We start from the raw sequence: 5030 nt of genomic DNA on the forward strand, positions 1-5030 counted from the left end.
CTTATTTGCAGAAGGCGATGTAATAGGAATGTCAGTTGCAGCAATGTGTCTCTGTGTCTTTTAAACGCATTATCCGGGATAGAGTGCCTCACTTAAAATAACCACCGAGTGTATGGTCTAAAGGGACTTCAGGCAGTCGGCAAATTAGCTGGGCTTTCAACTCCCCAAGGGGAAACAAATAGCCTTAATAGCAACATTTACTAGAAATTAATATTGATTCATGCAGCTTTAATGTGGGCTGGTGAAAAGAAATATATGCAGAAGTGTCCTCCTACAGCAACTTTCAGATTTCATGTCATAAAGTTCCCAGTTATTGCAGATAACAGTCAGTAGCATACAGCCATCCTATGGTACTAACTTTATGTCAGCTGTTTATGAATAGCATTATTCATTGTCCAAAGGACACATTTCTATTTTCAAAATTTTGTATAATTAGTAAGAGGAAATATGCAGCTGCCGTAACTATAGTATTCACTTGGAACTATACATCTACCAGCATAGTTTTCATATTAGAATAGTTTAATTGTTTTAAGGGTTAATTTAACTTAAATTATTCTGTCCTTATTCAATCTATTTCCTTACAGAACTGCAACTTAAAATATGATTGATTGCGATACTGCCATATTGTAAAGAATCATTTTCTGGACAGGAATATCCCCTGTACCTACCCTGGAATGCTACATGATAATTGAAGCCCTGCAGAAAAAAGGCCATAGTTCAATACTTTCCTAGATTTGATTCAATATACCATTGCTTGGAATGAAATACTTTAATTCTATTCCAAAAGTTCCTGAAGCTATCCTGAATGCAGCTGTAGTCCTTTGTAATGAAATGAAACTGTTAAATTTGAACAATTGTCATTATTGTCTCGTATAATTTTTCCAAGCAACTAATTTTTAACATAACAATGCCCAAGGTGCAACCCTGCATTACCAGGTTCATATTTCTTTTATGAGCACTAATGCAAGTCATTTCCAAGGCCATTTTTGCTTTCCTTTAAATTTACAGAGGCCATCCATTGCCTGAAAGCTCTGACCACATATTTCCTGTGAATTAAGGCATTATGAAAGACTTTCACAGCTACATGCATTAAAAGGCAGAGATTCCTCCTGTCATTACTTTAACCCGTGCAAAAATAAGCAGTAACATGAAGTTTGCACCAGCGAAGCATTCATCTTATTCCAGTGCTCTCTTATAATTCCTCCTTTGTGTGAGCAGGTATACCAAATAGTTGGAAATAGTTTTGTGTTGAGCTGTGTTTAACATGTTACAGCTCTTTTAAAGTCTTGTTAAGAGTACTTTTGCAATATTGCTTAGCCTTGAACTTCCCACATACAGTGCATGTATAATGCACAATAAAAAGTACCGCTAGATCACTGGAGGGGCCTGCCAGAGCTGAATGAAGGAACAGAGGAGCAATTTGTTTGTGTGCATATTAACATGGAAGCAGCATCCAGTACCACACTGGCAGACAATGTACAGAGTAGCCATTGCTGGAAGGGAAACTGTCATGCTCTCGGTGATGAACTCTTCCCTTAAGCTCTTGGCATTGTTTTTACAACAGTCACCATAACAGAATAGCCATTACAGTATCTGAGATTTTAAACTCTAATATCTCAAGAGCAACAGCTGAAGTATTGGTGAAAGATGCCCCTGTTGTGTTTACTGTCTGCATGCCTATTACCCACAACAGATGTCATTAATGTTGCCATATGGATAATAATATAATACAATGCAGAAACCTTAATACATGTCAACCATCAAGGATTTACCCTGATAGGCTGTGTTTTAGGGGCCCAGGCCGTATGTCAGAGTTTGCTGATAAAGATAGAGAGCCTGGTCTGCACTAATTTTTCTCAGCAAATGCTGATGCGCGGATTGAATCCCGCTCTCTTCAATGCCATACCTTGGGCCCTGCGACAAATTGATTACCACCACTACATACTGTAGGTGGGAATTCCTATTAGAACAGGAACTCCTGCCTACAATATGCCATATTTGGAATCACTTTGCAATAAGGCTTGGGTAGGAAGAGTACTGAGTGGAGAGAGAAGGGTGGGAAATAGATGGCAATAAATGAAAAAGGAATAGGTCAGAAGCTGCTTCTTAGGAGTGTTTGTAGATGATGACATTGGAATTGTCACATATCAACCCATTGGCCTGGACAAAAAGATATTAGCTGAATCACATGGTTCCAAATAGTGCATTCCTATTGGTGCATTACAATGCAAAATTTTAAAAAATTGCTTTCGTACTTTTTCTGTAAGCAACAATAACAACAACGTGCATTTATATAGCGCCTTTAAGGTAGTAAAAGGTCCCAAGGCGCTTCTCAGGAGCATTATCAAACAGAATTTTATACCGAGCCACATAAAGAGATATTAGGACAGATGACCAAAAGCTTGGTCAAAGAAGTAGGTTTTAAGGTGCATCTTAAAGAGGAGAGAGAGGTAGAGAGGTGGAGAGGTTTAGGGAGGGAATTCCAGAGCTTAGGGTTTAGGGCCTAGGACCAATGGTGGAGTGATTAAAATCGGGGATGGGCAAAAGGCCAGGTCAGACTCGTAGTGTGCTGCGTCCTGCACAACATAGCGCAGCAGAGAGGTTCACAGGTGGAGGAGGACAAAGGCGCTCGTCCATCATCATCTGCTGGCACATCATTGAAGAGGAAGACAAGGAGGAGGCGGAGGCAAATGAAGATGGGGCATGCCAGGGATGCCCTCATCTCTCAAAGGTTCTTATAATGAGAGTTGCAAAATAAAGAAATGGAGATACTAAGGCTACGTGGCACAACCACCACCACCAACCCCCTCCTCCCCTTTGCACAAAACAGTCCTTCAACCACTCATACACACATTTACACATCTGCCCAATGGGTATTGTCATGCATTAGCATTCATGATGCAGCAAATGAAAGGGCAACTTAACACTCGGGCGCAATAATGGCCAAGACATGGAAGTAGGGATAATCAATAAATTTTATGTGCCAGTATAAGAAAAAAGAAAAATTATCAACATAACATTTCTTCAAATGCCCTTGTGCATTCCTATTGGTGAATTAAAATTGCTTAAACTTATGCTTTCTACCGCTTCTACATGGCTGTGGCAAAATGCAGAGCTAGTGACAAGCTGCTCAGATCCATGCCCTGACTGCTGAGATGCTTTTGGCCTTCGATCTCTGGGTTTTGGAGCCCGTGAGGGCCCCACCAAAGACTACTACATCTGTACCTGCGCAGGGGCAGACTCGGCCATTGGGAGAGGAGGCAGCATTTTGGGTACTAGTTGAGGGGAGGGGGGATTCAACGGGTGAGACGTGGGAGTGCTTTGAGTGGAGTTCCCCTTCCATGTCCCCTTCGGCATTATCCTTCGCCCAGGCCAGCGCCACATCATTCCTACCACTCTGATGGAGAGCTGCTTGGTGCAGATCAGTGATGCACTGTAAGGCCACGGATAAGGTATATGTCATCATGTTTAAGGCAGCAGACATGTTGGCATCCAAAGTCTGCACGGCCATGATGGTGGCCTGCATAGACTCATTTGTGAGCTGTGCTTGAAGCTCAATGGAGATAGTCACTCTCTCCATTGCAGACATTCTCGCACTTACCTGCGACAACAATCCACTAGTGTTGAAGTTGGACTCCTCCATCCTCTCCGTTATTGTGGAGAGTCTATGTGGCACATTTTCCAGTACCTCACAAAGGTGCAGCTGTACCTCAATCATTCTCCATCTCAACGATGGCCCCTGGGGTTCAGCATCTGTGTCCAGCTGAGCAGAGCTTGGAGATGAGTGCACCCTACGACGTGGACTCTCCACAGCCGTCCCTGCCACTAATGACTGCTTGTGCTCACTTATGAATGGTGAATCACCAGGTGTAAACTCAACTGACTGTGTAAGAGGACCCACCAAAGTGCGACTATCTGCACTGGAGCATGACTGTATGTCCTGTAATGGTGCACCCACAGAAGGACTGAGGACCTCTGAGGAATCGATGTCATCCAGCTCGCCAAATTTTTCTTCTTCATTTGAAGGCCCTGGAAGACAATAGAAGGCGATACGAATTAGACATGGCAATGTAATAATCTTGCCAATGACCATATTCAGGATTCATTGATGAAATAAAGTCATCATATGTGTGAAAGATGTTTAAGTTCTCTCATCAGGCATCTGCAGGTTCCCAGTCTCTCCGTTTCCAGTTGAGAGGGATGCAGCTGTTCAACTTATCTTCGTTGCCTCCTCTGCATCAGTCAGCTGCACAATTTGTGGAGGTCCACCTTCAGACCTCGCCCTCTCCCATGCTTTTTGCATTCTCTTCTCCTACGAGGGGTGACAGAACAGACCTGTGAGTGACTGAAGGTGCCGTGTTCACCCGATGGATGCAGTGCATTGGGTGAGGCTGACTATCAGGCAGCTGCATCAGAGGTTGACTATCAGACAGATGCATCACATTGCATCAGGATTGGGGTGAGTGGCACTGGTGGGTGCATAAATGGGGAGGTGAGCAAGTGCATAGAAAGTGAAGGATGGTTGCTGATGAAACTTAAGTGGATGTGAGGAGTATTGTGATGGAATAGGCTTGCCAAGACCGAGTTTGGGGGGGTTGTGGCGGGTGTTGTTGTACACCACAGGATGTGGGTGAATTAGCAAATGTACTCACTTTTCCTGACCTGGTCAGTCATTTAACTGCTTCCTGCACTGCAGCCAAGACCTGGGCACCGTGCTCCAATTGCTCACCTCTCCTGCCACCTCCAGCCACGCCTTCTTGGTGGCAGAACTAAGTTTCTTCCTCCCATCACTTGGGTATATCACCTCCCTCCTTGTTCTCACTACATCCAGCAATATTTCCAGCAAACCATCAGTAAACCTGGGTGCTGCCTTTTGGAAGTCATTTGTGTTTTTCCTCCTTTCTCCTCCAAAATCCATTTTTGCCTTGTCCCTTTAAATAGTGGACTTCAGATTGCGTCATGGGGGTGAGCCGTACGCCCGCTGCACAGCCTGGAGACGTGAAACCCAGAAGTAAAATTAAGTGTCTTCA

The sequence above is a fragment of the Heptranchias perlo genome, chromosome 21 (assembly GCF_035084215.1).
Source record: "Heptranchias perlo isolate sHepPer1 chromosome 21, sHepPer1.hap1, whole genome shotgun sequence".
Taxonomy (NCBI): domain Eukaryota; kingdom Metazoa; phylum Chordata; class Chondrichthyes; order Hexanchiformes; family Hexanchidae; genus Heptranchias; species Heptranchias perlo.